Below are 21,136 nucleotides of genomic sequence, written 5' to 3'. Positions count from 1 at the left end.
TTTCACTTTATGGTGCGTGAAAGCATTATTCTTGGGCATAAGGTATCTAACAAGGGTCTCGAGGTAGATAAAGCCAAGGTGGGAGTCATTGAAAATCTTCCACCACCTATTTCTGTGAAAGGAATCTGTAGTTTTCTTGGTCATGCGGGTTTTATCGGGGTTTCATCAAGGACTTCTCGAAGATATCAAAGCCGTTGTGCAACTTGATCGAGAAAGATGTGCCTTTCAAATTCGATGATGAATGCTTGACGGCATTCGAGACTCTCAAGAAGAGTTTGATAACTGCACCAGTTATTACGACACCTGATTGGACAAAGCCTTTTGAGATGATGTGTGATGCGAGTGTTAGGGTGAAAACACGCCTAATAATACACGCAAGTATACGCGTTCATAAGTAATATAGAATACTTTCTAGTTCATTCCCACAGAGACTCAGACTAATTATTGTTCAATTAAATTCACTCACCAATGTATGATTACTTCTCAATGTTAAGACACTAACACTTAGAACTATTGACTAAATATTAACTACAATTAACTACTTAATTAATCACTTAATTAACACTTCGAATTAACAATATTAAAACACTCATGAGATCACAACTTCATTACTTCCTTCAATAGTTATTGTTATTACCCTTGGCATGCAACAGTGATGATATTAATCGAATAACACGAAACTGATAAAAGCCAACTCTCATTGTACTAATACCATTCTACCAAACATCCATAATTAAGATAGAAGTTGAATATGCATCAATTATGTTGATTCCCTATATGTCTACAGAAATTGACAACATAATGATTTAAGTGCAAGTTATTCCCATTTGATTACACAGGGCGAATAAAACGGTTAGAGTTACCCACTAATCATGCACATCATACATGAACCTATGCTAGCATGGCAAGTTCTAAATCTCAAGATCCACCGTCGCTTCACAAGAGATTAACACCCTATCTTATATGTTCGCGATGCACATAAGACGAATACGCACAACCAATACTAGATATCATACAATCATCACATACTAAGGTATTAAACAATTAACTAAAGAATTCCATAGCAAATCCGTTACGACCCCATGATCACGATTAGGCCATGATAGCACTTATCGTCATCATGGGTTCATATGAAAACATGATAAATAAACACAAGAAAATAATAACTAAACTAATTATATTAAACCAGAGTACGTCACAAGAGTAATTAGGTTCAAAAGCAAGAAAACTAGCATCCAACGTTACAACGAAATAAGAATCACAAGAACATATGCTTCCTCTTTGTTGCGGTGTGCTAAAACGGTCTTCTTCCTAACCTCCTTCGCTCCTTGCTTAATACCACGATCCAACCCTGTTAAAACGTCTCCAAATCTACTTATATAATAGTCCCATAAAACTCTTATTACATAGAAGTTGGAAGCCAAACAGAAGTAGAAGTCTAAAACTGATTATTATTTTTCCCGACCCTGCGCGGCCGCTCAGCATAGTTGAGTGGGCGCTCAGCCTTCTGCGCGGCCGCTCAGCATAGCTGAGCAGGCGCTCAGGATCCTACTGGAAAATTCCTGAGTTTGCTCCGTTTCTTCGCTGCAATCTGCCCCTTTCTTTCCTCTCGCAATGCTTAACACATGCCAAGGCTTATTCTTGATGATTACTCCTCCGAAATGCAACTTATACCCTGAAATGAACAAACACTAGAAAAACGCATCAAATACACAAAATACTTGATTTCAAGACACCAATTTAAGCCATTTTAAGACGTTCTCAGTGGTATAAAATGCCACTTATCACACCCCCAAACTTAAATCGATGCTTGTCCTCAAGCATCACAGACTCAAAAATAAATAAAAACATGCATGAATGCACTCTATATGTAATGCAACGATCCCCCTTACTACGACCAATCCAACCAACTTACAACATCTCAACAAATGCAATTAGGCGACTAAAGATCAATCAAATCATGCGAACTAACATACAGCCAGAAACGTGGTGTGTGCAGATGCTTCGAGATATGCTTCAGAACTAGACCAATTATTATGACTCAACTATCATCAAGGCAATCACATGATTATACAAAGAATAAAAATTCTAGGCACAAAGTGACTTATAACACTACAAGAATCATGGAGCTTATTACGGAATCATGCTTTTTATTCACAACAATAATGCTTATTTGACCGTGCAATGAGTGAGGTCCACAAAAGACTTATACAATGATATCCATGTAGCGAGCGTTAGGTTAGCGGATCCCAGACTCTAAAAGCCTTAGGTCACTAGGCACAAAGTCCCCTAAGAACTTAATAACTCGAATACCAAAGAGCCCACTTGTGATCAATTATGCATAAACACATACTTCTTTTTTTTTCTTTTTTTTCTTCTCTTTTTCTGTTTTTTCCTTTTTTTTTCAAAATTTATGAGCAAGTGCGTTTCGATCCATCTTGCTCAACCCTAGACTACTCGCATAACATGCGAGCCGGCTACTAGCCAATTGACGCCTAGCCACAACTAGCAACAAATTCCATTTTTACTCCATTTTTTTTCTTTTTCATGCCTTTATCATTAAGAACTTATTATCAAATTCTAAGCATAATAACTAGATTAACCTCGAAAATAATCAGATCATAACAACAATCTAGTTCTTAAGCATTCTCTAAGACTTAGTGAAAATACAAGTGCTTCTAGCATGCATATCAACTTACACGACTCAATCATCACTTTAATGCCATCATTACACTCGTATCAACATCACAAATTAGTCGATAAATCATCGCAAAAGGGTTCATGGCATATGCATGAGCTATACGATATGATAAACAAATAAAGCTATAAATAATTAAAAAAACTATATAGCAAACATTATGCAACTATATGAACTAAACTATCATGAATATGCAGCTATATGACACACACACAAAATATTCCTTAACTACCACCCCTAAACTTAAAATCTTCACTGTCCCCAGTGAAGGTAGTAGAAAGGAACACAGGGTATACCTACTCGGAGTCATCATCATCATCATCCTTAGTGGGTGGAGTACCAGGCGGCGGGTATGCAGAGTCCTCACCAAAAACTGGCCACTGGATGTCAGCTCCCAGGCCCCGAAAAGCAGTCCCTAACGCAAGGGTGAGCTCCTGAGCAAACCTGCTCTGCGTCTCGTACATGACATCCATCCGCCGTGACAGCCTCCTATACTGGGTATCTGCCATCCCAGCACCCTCCTGAGCTCTCGAAGAACCAGCCTCATCACGCCTAGGCCTAGCCATAGTAGCACCTCGTGCTGGACGCCCTCCTGGAAGACGATAACCCAGCCCATGCTCCTCGGGTTCACCACCGGTCCACTCCCGCATCCCATTCAGAGTCCCAGAATCAATCGGAGCGGCCGGCAACAACAACTGCTTATGAGACGGCCAGTTCACTCCTACTGCTCGGTAAAGCTTCGTGACCATGGATGTATAAGGGATGTTCATGTGCTTAGCTCCCCTCAAAAACTTCAGAATCCCTTGGTAGATGAACTCACCAAGGTTCACATAGTATCCCTCAATTCAAAATTCCCCACAACAACTGTGCTCTCTCAACTGTGACCTCATGTGCATGCGAAGAAGGCAGAATATTAGCACAAATAAACGCATTCCATGCACGGGCATACCTGTTCATAGCGATCACCGGGAAGTGACGATACTCATTAGTTCTTGTCCTGAAGGTCCAAACTGTGCCCGGTCTACAGAGAGTAGCACAAATCAAATCCAAGTCGAAATCCTCAGCAGTCTTCTCATTCCAGTTCTCCTCCTCGGGCTTCCTCTCTCGCTGCCCAATCACACGGCGAATCGCCGCTGGGTGATAATCAACCGTCAGCCCTCGGACCACAGAAAACCCATTCTTCTCGGCCTTCGCATTCGCATAGAACTCGTGAACCACGCTCATCGGCACTGCTTCAGGTGACTCATAGAAAGCTATCCACCCCTTCTCTGCAATCATAGGTAGCAACTCACCATCCCTCCCCGATGGTAAAAACCCCCTCTCCTTCAGAATCGGCTTCCCCAAAAGCCTAGTGTACTCCTCCTCCGCAGCTCTGTCATTCAACCGAGGCCTCGCAGCAGTACCCCTCGATGAATCAGCAATAGGGACTGTGCTACTACTATCAATAGTCCTTGCTCTCTTGGGTGCCATTGAATCTGAATAAAAGTGCTTGAGAATAGCGTTTTTGTGTTTGGGAGAGAGTTTGAGTGTAGAAAGTGTGTGGGAGATGTATGGGATAGGTGTATGTATATATAGGGTATGGATTGGGTTAAAATAAGATTAGGAGTGGGTTTGAGGGATAAAATCATGGGGTAATGGGGAAAAGAAATCGTGGGTAATGGGGAAAAGAAATCGTGGGTAATGGGGCTGTAATTTTTTTTTTTTTGATTTTTTAATTTTTTTGGATTTTTTATGAACTAAAAAAAATTTCTGGCAGCCGACCCCTAAGCGGTCACTCAGCAGAGCTGAGCGGGCGCTCAGGGGGTCTCTGGAAAAAAAAATTTCGAGCTCGGTTTTTCTGATTTTTTTGTGGTTTTGGATAGGTTATTAACTTCTAAGGGTTCCTGTAGCAACAAATCATGGGTTGCCTCCCACGCAGCGCTTCTTTTTCGTCATTAGCTTGACGTTGCGTACCTTCCTCAAGTTGACAATAAAACGGCACTAACCACTTCTCGATTTGCCGTATCCCCATAGTAGTGCTTCAAACGCTGACCATTAACCTTGGATGCTTGGTCCAGATCGTTCTCAAAAATCTCCACCGCTCCATGTGGAAATACAGTTTTGAATAAAAGGTCCAGACCACCTTGATTTCAACTTCCCAGGAAAAAGTCGGAGACGAGAATTGAATAAGAGAACTTGTTGCCCCGGCATGAATAACTTAGGATGTAGCTTCCTATCGTGCCACCTCTTCACCTTTTCCTTGTACATTTTGTTATTCTCGTACGCTTGAAGTCAAAATTCATCAAGTTCATTAAGCTGAAGCATTCTCTTCTTACCAGCTGCATCTAAATCCAGGTTCAACTTTTTCAATGCCCAATAAGCCTTATGCTCAAGCTCCGCAGGTAAATGACATCCCTTACCATACACCAGTTGAAATGGGGACATACCAAGTGGAGTTTTGTATGCTGTTCTGTAAGCCCAAACAACTTCATCGAGCTTTAAAGACCAATCCTTCCTTGAAGGACAAACAACCTTCTCTAGAATGCGCTTGATCTCTCTGTTAGACACTTCCGCTTGCCCATTTGTTTGCGGATGATAGGAAGTAGCAACTCGATGATTCACATTATAATGCTGCATCATAGAAGTGAACTTACGGTTGCAGAAATGCGACCCTTCATCACTTATGATTACCCGAGGCATTCCAAACCTTGTGAAAATCTGCTTATGAAGAAAATTCAACACTGCCTTTGCATCATTTATCGGTAGAGCTTTGACTTCTACCCATTTTGAGACATAATCGACTGCCAGCAAGATGTACTGATTATTGCAGGACGAGACAAAAGGCCCCATGAAATCGATTCCCCAAACATCAAAGACCTCGACTTCAAGCATCACATTTAATGGCATCTCATCCTTTCTCGTCAAATTTCCCACTCTTTGGCAACGATCACACCTTAAAACAAACTGATGAGCGTCCTTAAATAAAGTAAGCCAGAAAAACCTGCTTGCAGAATACGAGCTGCCGTCTTCTCACCACCATAGTGTCCACCATAAACTGTGGAGTGGCAGTCTCGTAATATCCCCTCCGTCTCACAGAACGGGATACATCTCCTGATGATCTGGTCAGCTCCCTGTTTAAACAAATATGGTCATCCCACATATACCACTTCACCTCATACAGAAACTTTTTCTTTTGAGCTGAGGTCAAATTAGGAGGCATTATATTGAAGACAAGATAGTTTACAATATCGGCAAACCATGGCTCTTCCTCCTGAACTGTGAACAACTGCTCATCCGGAAAAGATTCGTTGATCAATGTCTTATCCTGTGAAGTAGACTCGGGATTCTCCAATCTAGAGAGATGGTCAGCTACATGATTCTCAGTACCTTTTCGATCCTTGATCTCTAACTCAAATTCATGTAGTAAGAGCACCCAACGAATGAGTCTCGGCTTCGAATCCTTCTTGGAAACCAAATAGCGAATGGCCGCATGATACGTGAATACTGTCACTTTTGTCCCAAGAAGATAAGATCGAAATTTCTCGAAACCAAAGACTATAGCCAAAAGCTCCTTCTCAGTAGTGGTGTAGTTCATTTGGGCCCCATTTAAGGTCTTACTAGCATAGTAGACCACATGAAAGAGATTATTATTGCGCTGCCCAAGAACTGCACCTACCGCATAATCACTCGCATCACACATCATCTCAAAAGGCTCTGTCCAATCCGGTGCTGTAATAACTGGTGCAGTGATTAAACTCTTCTTGAGAGTCTCGAATGCCGTTAAACATTCATCATCAAATTTGAAAGGCACATCTTTCTCAAGCAAGTTGCACAACGGCTTAGATATCTTTGAAAAGTCCTTGATGAATCGCTGATAAAAACCCGCATGACCAAGAAAACTACGGATTCCTTTCACAGAAATAGGTGGTGGAAGATTTTCAATGACTCCCACCTTGGCTTTATCCACCTCAAGACCCTTGCTAGAGACCTTATGTCCCAGAATAATGCCTTCACGCACCATAAAATGATATTTCTCCTAATTGAGCACCAAATTAGTTTCCACACACCTTCTGAGCACGACACGAAGATTATTCAAACATTCATCATACGAATGTCCAAAGACGGAGAAGTCGTCCATGAACACCTCAACATTATTCCCAATCATGTCAAAGAATATAGCCATCATACATCTCTGAAAAGTGGCCGGTACGCCACATAACCCAAACGAAACTCTGCGAAAAGCAAACGTGCCAAATGGACAAGTGAAGGTAGTCTCTTCCTGATCCTCTGGTGCAATACAAATCTGATTATACCCTGAGTAGCCATCCAGAAGACAATAATACTCATGACCAGCCAACTTGTCAAGCATCTGATCAATAAATGGAAGAGGGAAGTGATCCTTCCTCGTGGCCTTGTTCAGCTTTCAGTAATCCATGCATACTCTCCATCCTGTAACTGTTCGAGTGGGGATGAGCTCATTCTTCTCATTTTCTACCACAGTGATACCTCCTTTCTTAGGCACACATTGTACGGGGCTCACCCAAGAACTGTCAGAAATAGGATAAATGATGCCTGCATCCAGCCATTTCAGAATTTCTTTCTTCACCACCTCCTTCATGATAGGATTCAGTCTGCGCTGTTGCTCAACAGTTGGCTTACTACCCTCCTCTAGCAGAATTTTATGCATACAATATGAAGGGCTGATCCCTTTGATGTCTGCTATGGTCCATCCAATAGCTGATTTGAATTATCTCAAAATCCTTAAGAGCTTGTCTTCCTCACTACCTAAAAGGTCAGATGCAATAATAACAGGTAAAGTAGATGCATCACCTAAAAAAGCATACCTCAAGTGTTCAGGTAATGGCTTGAGCTCCAAGGTAGGTGCTTCCTCAATTGATGGTTTGAGCTTTCCTTCAGCATTCTTGAGGTCAGAAGTACCAAGAGATTCAAACGGCATGTCCAGCTTTCGCCTCCAGGGAGAAGCATTCAAAAATTGTAATTGCTCGTTGCCATCTTCATCATCACTGTCAAAATCCCCCACTAAGGCCTTTTCTAATGCATCAGATATTAGCATATGATCGAGTTCTGAAGTAACTGCAGAATCAATCACATCCACTTTTAAGCACTCCTCATCTTCTGTAGGGAAATTCATTGCTTTGAATACATTGAAGGTCACATCCTGATCCTGCACCCGCATAGTAAGTTCACCTTTCTGCACATCTATCAAGGTACGACCAGTAGCCAAGAAAGGTCTTCCCAAGATTATGGGAATCTTCTTATCTTCCTCGAAATCTAGAATAACAAAGTCTGCAGGAAAGAAGAGCTTATCCACCTTGACTAGCACATCCTCCACTATGCCCCTTGGGTAAGTAATAGAACGATCAGCCAATTGTAGAGACATGTAGGTGGGTTTTGGATCAGGAAAATCCAACTTTTTAAAGATCGACAACGACATTAGATTGATGCTTGCTCCCAAATCACAAAGGCACTTGTCAAACGACAACTTGCCAATGGTGCAAGGAATGGTGAAGCTACCTGGATCTTTAAGCTTTGGAGGTAACTTTTGCTGCAGAACAGCGCTGCATTCTTCCGTTAGAGCGACGTCTCAAGGTCATCCATTTTCACCTTCCTTGAAAGAATACTCTTCGTAAACTTCGCATAACTAGGCATTTGCTCCAGAGCCTCAGCGAAAGGTATATTGATGTGAAGTTTCTTGAACACCTTCAGAAACTTACCGAACTGCTTATCCAGCTTTTGTTGTTGCAATCTCTTAGGGAAAGGTGGTGGAGGATAGAGCTGTTTCTCCCCTGTATTACCCTCAAGCAGAGTGTGTTCAACAGTAGTCTTCCTTGGTTCTGCCGCTTTCTCCTTTTGCTTAGCTTCTTCATCTCTAACTTCAGCTTCTCCTTCTTTTGCCTTTTCAGCATCAGCAACTTTCCCAGACCTTAAGGTAATAGCCTTGACCTGCTCTTTAGCTTCCTTCCTGCCTGGCACTTCCGTGTCACTTGGAAGTGTTCTAGGTTGACGATTGAGCACTGTATTGGCTATTTGACCGATTTGATTTTCCAAGGTCTTGATAGAAACCGCCTGACTCTTGCATAACAGCTTAAGTTCCTCAAAATCAGCACTAGTAGGTGCAGCTGCACTTCCCTGTTGAGGATATGATTGCCTTTGAGCATATTGCTGCGGTTGCTGGAATCCAGGTGGATTGAACTGTTTACTCACACCTTGCTGATATGGTGGCTGAATAGCATTCTGATTATTACCCCAGCTGAAATTTGGATGATTTATGTTGTTAGGATGATAAGTAGCTGGTACAGGCTGCTGTTGTCACTGATAATTATTCACATACTGAACAGATTCGTTGACGAGAGAACACTGATCTGTAGCATGCGACCCTACATAAAGCTCACAGACCATAGCTATTTGATTAACTCCATATGTAGCTAGAGAATCGACCTTCATAGACAGCGCTTGGAGCTGCGCTGCAATAGCAGTGGTTGTATCGACTTCCAGAATACCTGCTACCTTCCCAGGCATCATCCTCTGAATTGGGTTTTGATGCTCATTTGCAGCCATAGTCTCGATAAGATTATAAGCCTCAGTATAGCTTTTGGCCCACAAGGCGCCTCCTGCTGCTGCATCGAGCATGGGCCGAGATTGGGCCCCTAAACCATTATAGAAACCAGTGATCACCATCCAATCGGGCATTCCATGATGTGGACACTTTCTCAACATTTCCTTGTAGCGTTCCCAAGCTTCGCACATAGATTCTGTAGGTTGCTGCGCAAACTGAGTAAGAGCACTCCTCATAGCAGCAATCTTTGCCATCAGATAAAACTTCACCAGAAACTTTTGCGCAAGATCTTGCCAAGTAGTGAAGGACCCAGCTGGTTCAGAATGTAACCAGTCCTTAGCTTTGTCCCTCAGTGAGAATGGGAAAAGCCTCAATTTGATAGCCTCATCAGTCACGCCATTATACTTGAAAGTACTACAGATCTCGACAAAATTTCTTATGTGCATGTTGGGGTCTTCAGTCGCAGCACCTCCAAAAGAAACAGAATTCTGCACCATCTGAATAGTGCCCGACTTGATTTCAAAGGTGTTAGCTTGAATAGCCGGATGAAGAATGCTTGACTGAATGTCATCAATTTTAGGCCGAGAAAAGTCCATAAGAGCTGGATCGGCCTGAACAATATGATCACCCATGATTACTGGTTCTTTTTGCTCACTTCCTGAATCCGAATCTTCATAATCTATCTTCTCTGGAATATCAAGAACTTCGTCTGTCTCCTCAGCTGTATCTAAAGTCCTCCTGCAAGTACGAGAACGAGTTTGCATAAACGCTCACTAAAGTACCTGAAACACAACCAGAAATAATAAGTAACTAATACGTCTTAATCACTGAGTCCTAACGACCAATGATGGTAAGTACATAAACTAAACAAATACGCCGAGTCCCCGGCAGCGGCGCCAAAAACTTGTTAGGGCGAAAACACGCGCTAATAATACACGCAAGTATATGCGTTCGCAAGTAATATAGAATACTTTCTAGTTCGTTCCCACAGAGACTCAAACTAATTATTATTCAATTAAACTCACTCACCAATGTATGATTACTTCTCAATGTTAAGACACTAACACTTAGAATTATTGACTAAATATTAACTATAATTAACTACTTAATTAATCACTTAATTAACACTTCGAATTAACAATATTAAAACACTCATGAGATCACAACTTCATTACTACTTCCTTCAATAGTTATTGTTATTACCCTTAGCATGCAACAGTGATGATATTAATTGAATAACACGAAACTGATAAAAGCCAACTCTCATTGTACTAATACAATTCTACCAAACATCCACAATTAAGATAGAAGTTGAATATGCATCAATTATGTTGAGTCCCTATATGTCTACATAAATTGATAACATAATGATTTAAGCGCAAGTTATTCCCTTTTGATTACACAGGGTGAATAAAACGGTTAGAGTTACCCACTAATCATGCACATCATACATGAACCTATGCTAGCATGGCAAGTTCTAAATCTCAAGATCCACCGTCGCTTCACAAGAGATTAACACCCTATCTTATATGTTCGCGACGCACATAAGACGAATACGCACAACCAATACTAGATATCATACAATCATCACATACTAAGGTATTAAACAATTAACTAAAGAATTCCATAGTAAATCCGTTACGACCCCATGATCACGATTAGGCCATGATAGCACTTATCGTCATCATGGGTTCATATGAAAACATGATAAATAAACACAAGAAAATAATAACTAAACTAATTATATTAAACCAGAGTATGTCACAAGAGTAATTAGGTTCAAAAGCAAGAAAACTAGCATCCAACGTTACAACGAAATAAGAATCACAAGAACATATGCTTCCTCTTCGTTGCGGTGTGCTAAAACGGTCTTCTTCCTAATCTCCTTCGCTCTTTGCTTAATACCACGATCCAACCCTGTTAAAATGTCTCCAAATCTACTTATATAATAGTCCCATAAAACTCATATTACATAGAAGTTGGAAGCCAAACAGAAGTAGAAGTCTAAAATATATTATTATTATTCTTGACCCTGCGCGGCCGCTCAGCTATAAGCATAGCTGAGCGGGCGCTCAGCCTTCTGCGCGGGCTTATAGCTGAGCGGGCGCTCAGCCTTCTGCGCGGCCGCTCAGCATAGCTGAGCGGGCGCTCAGGACCCTACTGGAAAATTCCTGAGTTTGCTCCATTTCTTCGCTGTAATCTGCCCCTTTCTTTCCTCTCGCAATGCTTAACACATGCCAAGGCTTATTCTTGATGATTACTCCTCCGAAATGCAACTTATACCCTGAAATGCACAAACACTAGAAAAACGCATCAAATACACAAAATACTTGATTTCAAGACACCAATTTAAGCCATTTTAAGACGTTCTCAGTGGTATATAATGCCACTTATCACACCCCCAAACTTAAATCGATGCTTGTCCTCAAGCGTCACAGACTCAAAAATAAATAAAAACATGCATGAATGCACTCTATATATAATGCAACGATCCCCCTTACTACGACCAATCCAACCAACTTACAACATCTCAACAAATACAATTAGGCGACTAAAGATCAATCAAATCATGCGAACTAACATACAGCCAGAAACGTGGTGTGTGCAGATGCTTAGAGATATGCTTCAGAACTAGACCAATTATTATGACTCAACTATCATCAAGGCAATCACATGATTATACAAAGAATAAAAATTCTAGGCATAAAGTGACTTATAACACTACAAGAATCATGGAGCTTATTACGGAATCATGCTTTTTATTCACAACAATAATGCTTATTTGACCGTGCAATGAGTGAGGTCCACAAAAGACTTATACAATGATATCCATGTAGCGAGCGTTAGGTTAGCGGATCCCAGACTCTAAAAGCCTTAGGTCACTAGGCACAAAGTCCCCTAAGAACTTAATAACTCGAATACCAAAGAGCCCACTCGTGATCAATTATGCATAAACACATACTTCTTCTTTTTTTCTTTTTTTTCTTCTCTTTTTCTGTTTTTTTTCCTTTTTTTTTTCAAAATTTCTGAGCAAGTGCGTTTCGCTCCATCTTGCTCAACCGTAGACTACTCGCATAACATGCGAGCCGGCTACTAGCCAATTGACGCCTAGCCACAACTAGCAACAAATTCCATTTTTACTCCATTTTTTTTCTTTTTCATGCCTTTATCATTAAGAACTTATTATCAAATTCTAAGCATAATAACTAGATTAACCTCGAAAATAATCAGATCATAACAACAATCTATAAATCAACATCACAAATTAGTCGATAAATCATCGCAAAAGGGATCATGGCATATGCATGAGCTATACGATATGATAAACAAATAAAGCTATAAATAAATAAAAAAACTATATGGCAAACATTATGCAACTATATGAACTAAAATATCATGAATATGCAGCTATATATGACACACACACAAAATATTCCTTAACTACCACCCCTAAACTTAAAATCTTCACTGTCCCCAGTGAAGGTAAGGGATGTCATTTACCTGCGGAGCTTGAGCATAAAGCCTATTGGGCATTGAAGAAGTTGAACCTTGATCTAGATGCAGCTGGTAAGAAGCGAATACTTCAGTTAAATGAACTTGATGAATTTCGACTCCAAGTGTACGAGAACAACAAAATGTACAAGGAAAAAGTGAAAAGGTGGCACGACAGGAAGCTATATCCAAAGTCATTTGTGTCGGGGCAGCAAGTTCTTTTATTCAACTCTCGTCTCCGACTTTTTCCTGAAAAGTTGAAATCAAAGTGGTCTGGACCTTTTATTGTCAAAACTGTGTTTCCACATGGAGCGGTGGAGATTTTTGAGAATGATCCGGGCCAAGCATTCAAGATTATGGTCAGCGTTTGAAGCATTACTATGGCCTATGGGGACACGGCAAACCGGGAAGTGGTTACTGCCGTTTTATTGTCAACTTGAGTAAGGTACGCTACGTCAAGCTAATGACGAAAAAGAAGCGCTTCTTGGGAGGCAACTCGTGATTTGTTGTTATAGGAACCCTTAGAAGTTAGTAACCTATCCAAAACCACAAAAAAAATCAGAAAAACCAGGACAAAAAAATATTTTTCCAGAAGGTCCCTGAGCGCCCGCTCAGCAAGCTGAGTGCCCGCTCAGCTTTGCTGAGCGACCGCTCAGGGCCCGACTGTTTAAATTTTTTTTAGCCTAATAAAAAATACAAAAAAAACCAGAGAACATAAAAATACTAACACATCCCCACTACCCACGAATTACCTTCCCATTACCCACGTTTTTAACCCTCAAACCCACTCCTAATCAAATTTTAACCTAATCTCTACCCTATATATACATACAACTATTCCATGTACTCCCCCATACACTTTCAAACCTTAAACTCTCTCCCATATTCAAAAACACAATTCTTAAGCACTTTTTCTCAGTTTCAATGGCACCCAAGAGATCCAGGACTATTGATAGCAGCATCACTGGTCCTATTGCTGATTCTTTGAGGGGTATTACTGCGAGACCTCGTTTGTTTGATAGGGCTGATGAGGAGGAGTATACTAGGCTTATGGGTAAGCCGATTTTGAAGGAGAGGGGATTCTTACCATCGGGGAGGGATGGTGAGTTATTGCTGATGATCACTGAAAAGGGTTGGATTGCTTTCTGTGAGTCACCGGAGGTTGTTCCGATGAGCGTGGTTAGCTAGTTCTATGCAAACGCGAAGGCTGAAAAGAATGGGTTTTCTGTTGTGCGTGGGATGGCGGTGGATTATCATCCTGAGGCGATTCGCCGTGTGATTAGGTAGCGACAGAGGAAGCCCACAAAGGAGAATTGGGACGAGAAGACTGCTGAAGACTTTGACTTGGATTTGATTTGTGCTACTCTCTATAGGCCGGGCACGGTTTGGACGTTCAAGACCGGGACTAACGAGTATCGTCATTTTTCGGTGATTACGATGAATATGTATGCCCGTGCATGAAATGCCTTTATTTGTGCTAATATTCTGCCTACTTCACATGCACATGAGATTACAGTTGAGCGAGCACAGTTGTTATGGGGTATTTTGAATGAGGAGTACTATGTGGAACTTGGTGAGTTCATCTACCAAGGAATTCTGAAGTTTTTGAGGGGAGCGAAGCATATGAACATCCCTTATGCATCTACTATTACAAAGCTTTGACGAGCACTGGGAGTTCAATGGCCTTCTCACGAGCAGTTGCAGCTTCCGACAGCTCCTATTGATTCCGGGACTCTGAATACGATGCAGGAGTGGACTGGTGGAGAGCCCGAGGAGCATGGGCTGGGTTATCGTCTTCCAGGAGGGCATCCAGCACGCGGTGTTACCATGGCGAGACCGGGGCATGATGAGGCAGACTCTTCTAGAGCTCAGGAGGGTGCTGGGATGGCTGATGCCCAGTATAGGAGGCGGTCGAGGAGGATGGATGCTATGTATGAGACGCATAACAGGTTTGCTCAGGAGCTCACCCTTGCACTTGGGACTGCTTTTAGAGGCCTTGGAGCTGACATCCAGTGACCCGTTTTTGGTGAGGACTTTGCATATCTGCCTCCTGATACTCCACACTTTAAGGGTGATGATGATGATCTCTCCGAGTAGGTATACCCTGTGTTCCTTTCTACTACCTTCACTGGGGACAATGAAGATTTTATGTTTGGGGGTGATAGTTAAGGAATATTTTATGTGTGTGTCATATAGTTGCATATTCATGATAGTTTAGTTCACATAATTGCATATTTTTGCCATATAGTTTTTTATTTTATTTTATTATAGCTTTATTTATCATGTCATATAGCTCATGCATTTACCATGATCCCTTTTGCGTTGCTTTACCAATTGATTTGTGATGTTGATGCAAGTGTAGTGATAGTGTTTAAGTGATGTTGAGTCTTGTAGGTTGACGTGCATGCTAGAAACATTTGTAATTTCACTAAGTCTTAGAGAATGCTTAAGGACTAGATTGTTGTCATGGTTTGCTGGTTTTCAAGGTTAATCTATTGATTATGCTTAGAATTTATAATAGGTTCTTAGTGATAAAAGGCATGAATAGAAAAAATTGGAGTGAAAAATTGGAATTCATTGCTAATTGTGGCTAGGCGTCAAATGGCTAGTAGCCGGCTCGTATTTTTATGCGAGTAGTCTAGGGTTGAGCAAGATGGAGCGAAATGCACTTGCTCAGAAATTTGAAAAAAAAATAGAAAAAAAGAGAAGAAAAAAAGAGTTAATGCATAATTGATCACGAGTGGGCTCTTTGGTATTCGAGTTATTAAGTTGTTAGGGGACTTTGTGCCTAGTGACTTAAGGCTAAATGGATGCCATTGTATAAGTCTTTTGTGGATCTCACTCATTGCACGGTCAAATAAGCATTTGTTTGTGTGTTAAATAAAAAGCATGATTCCGTAATAAGCTCCAGTAATCTTGAAGTGTTATAAGTCATTTTGTGCCTAGAAAATTTATTCTTCGTATAATCATGAGATTACTTTGAGGATAGTCGAGTTATGATAATTGATCTAGTTTCGAAGCATATCTGTTAAGCATCCGCACACACCACATTTCTGGCTGTATGTTAGTTTGCATGATTTGATTGATCTTTATTTTCCTAATTGCATTTGTTGAGATGTCATGAGTTGGTTGGTTCGGCCGTAGTAAGGGGGATCGCTGCATTTCAGATAGATTGCATTCATGCATATTTTTGTTTTGTTTTTGAGTCTATGACGCTTGATGACAAGCATCGATTTAAGTTTTGGGGTGTGATAAGTGGCATTTTATACCACTTAGAACGTCTTATAATAGCTTAAATTGATGTCTTGAAATCAAGTATTTTGTGTATTTGATGCGTTTTTCTAGTGTTTGTGCATTTCAGGGTATTACTTGCGTTTGTGGAGAGATTTCATCAAGAATAAGCCTTGGCATGTGTTTGGCATTGCAAGTGGGAAGTTAGGAGCAGAATACAGCAAAGAACGGGAGCAAAAACAGAGTTTTTTCCAGAAGGGGTCTGAGCGCCCGCTCAACTCTGCTGAGCGGCCGCTCAGGATTGCTGAGCGGCCGCTCAGGGACGTAAATTTAAATTATTATTTTTAGAATCCTAATTCTGTTGAGCTTCCAACTTCTGAGATAGCTAGGTTTTGTGGGACTCCTATATAAGTAGTTTTCAGAGACGTTTCACGTGGTGTTGAATCGTAGTATCAATCGAGGAGCGAGGAGATAAGGAAGAAGACCGTTTTAGCATATCACAACGAAGAGGAAGCATAGTCTTGTGATTCTTTATTTCGTTGTAACATTGGATGCTAGTTTTCTTTACTTTGAACCTATTTACTCTTGTGACGTACTCTGGTTTAATATAAGTAGTTTATTTAGTTATTCTCGTGTGTTATTATCATGTTTTCATATGAACCCATGATGACGATGAGTTCTATCATGGGCTAATCGTGATCATGGGGTCGTAACGTATTTGCTATGGAATTCTGCAGTTAGTTGTTTAATACCTTAGTGTGAGATGATTGTATGATATCTAGTATTGGTTGTGCTTATTCGTCTTATGTGTGTCGCGAACATATAAGATAGGGTGTTAATTTCTTATGAAGCGACAGTGGATCTTGAGTTTAGAACTTGCTATGCTAGCATAGGTTCATGTATGTGTATGCATGATTAGTGGGTAACTCTAACCGTTTTACTTGCCCTGTGTAATCTTAAGGAATAACTTGTGCTTAAATCGTTATGTTGTCAAATTCTGTAGACATATAGGGTCTCAACATAATTGATGCCTATTCAACTTCTATCTTAATTGTGGATTCTTGGTAGAATGGTATTAGTACAACGAAAGTTGGCTTGTATCAGTTTCGTGTTGTTCGATTAATATCATCACTGTTACATGCTAAGGGTAATAACAATAGCTATTGAAGGAAGTAGTAATGAAGTTGTGATCTCATGTGTATTTAATATTGTTAATTCAAGTGTCAATTAAGTGTTTAATTCTCGTAGTTAATTGTATTTAATAATTAGTTAATCTATTCTAAGTGTTATTGTCTTGATATTGAGAAGTAAATATACATTGGTGAGTGAGTATTAATTGAACATAATTAGTCTGAGTCTCTGTGGGAATGAACTAGAAAGTATTCTATATTACTTGTGAACGCGTATACTTGTGTGTATTATTAGCGCATGTTTTCCACCCTAACAATCTTCTTCCAGATAGAATTATTAGGCTTGATACTGTTTAAAGAAAAAGACTCCAGTCTGCTCCTTTGACATTTTTACAGACTTTAAATATTACAAGTACAAAATGCAAACCAAGATTACAATACAACTTACTTAGGGTTGTCAATTTGATTTAGTCTTGTTAAAGTAGAGGCATGTATTGCACAACAATCTCCCCCAATTTGTGAGAAGATCGCTTAACACTAATTCATGCATGTTAACAAGACTAGCCCTAAGTTAAAAATTGGCACAATTACAACAATTGTACAATAGATGATTTTGAGTTTGAGTATTTACAAGCATCAGACAAAGATCGGAACTTCTGATTATGCTCTAATGAGGTCTTTTCAATATACAAGAATTTCAAGTTCCTCTATGATTGGAGTCCCTGTTAGAGCTTCTATCAGTTTGAGTCTGTCTTGCTTTGGATAACCATCTAACATTTCAATTCTGATTCTTGAAAATGAGCCAGCTTTTACATTTAGAAATCTTCCATCTTTGGAGATTCTTCTTATCTCTTTTGCTTTAAGTTCTTCTGATCTTTTGATATACATTTCAGTCTCCTCATCATACTTTCTCCTTTTCTCCTCATGTTCTACTTCACTCCCTACTCTTCTTTCCTCCCTTGCAATCAACCATTCGGCTATAACTGATCTCCATGCTCTTGTACCAGTATCCTTGTCCTTCAGCAAACTTATCACTCTTTTGATTTCTGTTGAAGAGAGAGTGTCCATCAAATTGCTACCAATAAAAGTGAAGGTCCCATCTTGAAATTAGATTCTCACTTCCTTTAGCGTAACAACCCGGACTCTAACTATTTCCTCAGCCATTTTTTAAAAATAGTCTTCATCTGAACTGCACCAGTTTAAGGGTAGAAAATCATTATGCTTGAAACAATTCCAGACCCTTTCAATAACTTTAAATTTTTCAGTAGGCTTAGCTTTCTTAGGTTTTCTCCCAACATACTTGAAATTAGTTGTGTGTGATGGTTTGACAGAAGGTAAGGTTGAGATTTTCTTTAGAGATGTTTGGCTTGTGGTGATTGGAATTTTAGAAAAGAGTTAGCAGTTTGTTTATATAGAAATTTGGGCTTTGAGGTTTGAGGTGGTTTGATGTTTGAGATTGTTGACTTTGAAGGTTGAGCTAAAGGTTGAGCTAGTGTTGTTTGGATTTTTAGGGTCTAGTGTGGTTCTGAGCCATCATGGTTCTTCTTGCTTCTCCTCTCACTTCTTCTCTTCCTATCCTCATCCTTCTTCTCTTCTTGCTTCTTATCCTTGCTATCAGTTGCCTTTTAGGATTGACTTGGATTTGAGCCAGAAGGTTTTTGATCATCTTTCTGCTCATCATCATCCTCATCTTTCCTTAAATTGAACTGAGTATTTGGCATCATGGTGTCAGGATTTACAACATATCTTTCCAGAATCTTTATCATCTCAACATCTTCATGATTTTTGTTTCTTTTAATTTTTAAGTCAGACTGTAAGGTCATGATCAGCCTCATGTTTGATCTGACACAATGCTTAGGAACAATGAGATGCTTGGCTTGCTTGGTTGATGGACAGACATACATTACTCCTTTGTGTGGATATAGATAGTGTGACGGCCTCAACCCCGGGGTCAGGAGTTGACGTCACTAAACACAATTACCAAAAATACAAACAACAGAATTATTATTAAATATACTAACTTGACCCCAAACCAAGATCCGATCCAGGTTCAAGTATAATTCAGGTTCTCATTATTACAAACTCTTTATTCAATATCTAAGACACACTAACTTTAATCAGCAACTCTTCAGACCTCATGGTCTGATATAAACTACCTCTAAGGAGCCAGGTCCAGTAGGGGCGGAAACACGGGTCGGTCTAACTGATCTTCTAGGCATCTGTGAAATATACATAGCAGTTTGCAAGGGTGAGCATAATCGCTCAGCAATACCAAATATGAATAACAGATTAAAACAGTAATGTAACAATAATGGGAACAGAGCTGTAATCATGATATCAACATTTCATAATGATAATCAAAGCAACTGGATATCACTAATTAGCATGCTTTGTGAAAACAACATTGTAGTGTGTTGCATAATACCAGAGTCCAATTTTAGCATGCTAATCATTTTATAAAACCGCTGTATCAATCAATCATGCTTTTATATAATTCACAAATCCTAATCAGATACATAGCAGATATGTGAAGACAGCTGATCAGGCTATCAACACCAGACGGCTCTAACTGCCATCCCATTTACCTGTTCCGGAACTCAGAGACTAGCTAGGTCTCTGACCTGCTGGACTAATCGGTTTTATAATGCGCGCAACCGAATTAGCCTCTTACGCCACCTCAATAGGCCTACTCTGGCCCCAATGTATCCCATATCTGACCGTTTTATCCAGTTTTCAAAACACTTGTACCTATCTCATTTTCAAAATCATTTAATTAACCAACATACATATAAAATTCGTTTCACAATTCATTACATTTGAGACAGGTACCTTTCGAAGTTACTTTTCCCCAAAATAATTCGAAAACAGTGATTTTATAACTACAGGGAATACGTAACTTAAAACGTTTATGTTCCATTACGAGAATAAAACATTTAGCTATTCATATGCACTGAACCATAAAAGAATGGTCAGGGGTACTTGCCTTGCAACGCTTTACAAACCCTAAATAGCTTTCACACTGACTTTGATCCTGGAACAACTCGACTGGGATCTACAATTACAGAATACCCTAATTAGTTATACCGACATGCTTGATATCCTCAAATCCTAATGACCCAAATCCGACAACCCGACTCATATTATTATTATATACATAATCATGTAATCACATCTCTCGAACATAAATAGGAGTAACACGTAACACATAATTATGTACGATTACTAATATATTTTTAGAAAATTTTGGCAGCAACTTCTTTATTTATAAGACTACCCGTCGATTATAATCGACGTCAACAATTCTCAACAATCCACAACATTATTCCGAACAACCCAACACCAATAAAAATTAATTATCTAAATCCAAACATATTTTACATAATTATTTTATTTTATTTATTTATAGAATTTAGGACTCAGAACATCGTCATCACCGTCCACCGTTGACTCACCGAAGTTCATCGTCAACGGCGGCACAATTTATTGGCGCCCGATATAATACGGGTTCCCAAATAAATCATACCGATTAATATTATTTTCTCGCCACGAAATTCTTTTATTTCACAAATGATACTCATTTATTTCTCTGCAGAAAAATTAAGTAAATAAAAAGAATCAAAATCAATTTACAATAACCAATCTGCTACACGAACATGCCCAAACAAAACAATCCAAAAACCCAACTGCAAAAACAAGCTCACAAAATAAGCCCAATAGTAGAGCCCAACTGCAAGCCCAATAACCAGCCCAACCAAACACACAACCGCATCACTGTACAAGTAACACACGCGCCACCGCGCCTCATACACACACACATATAAACACACACACATACACACAGGGCACACACGTATATATATGTATACCAACTGTATAAATCAAAGCCAAGCCAATCAGAAAACAGGGGCGGCTCACCGGAGAGATCGCCGGAAAAATAGAGAAATGGAGAAACGAAGCCCAGGGAAGCAAAGTAAAAGGAAGAAGATGAAAATCGAGGAAAGGAGCCGAGCAAAAGCAAGAAACAACCGA

General features: G+C 39.9%; 1 non-coding gene across 1 annotated transcript; it reads left to right on the top strand.

Moving 5' to 3' along the window:
* The first annotated feature begins 9,386 nt into the window (after window positions 1-9,386).
* LOC141687793 (small nucleolar RNA R71) lies at window positions 9,387-9,493 on the top strand. Its single transcript, XR_012561275.1, has one exon. It is a non-coding gene; the product is annotated as a small nucleolar RNA R71 (small nucleolar RNA).
* The last annotated feature ends 11,643 nt before the right edge of the window (window positions 9,494-21,136 follow it).

This window comes from Apium graveolens, chromosome 9, assembly GCF_009905375.1.
Source record: "Apium graveolens cultivar Ventura chromosome 9, ASM990537v1, whole genome shotgun sequence".
Lineage (NCBI taxonomy): Eukaryota > Viridiplantae > Streptophyta > Magnoliopsida > Apiales > Apiaceae > Apium > Apium graveolens.
Note: the sequence above shows the minus strand (reverse complement) of the source record. Positions and strands in the feature narration are given on the sequence as shown.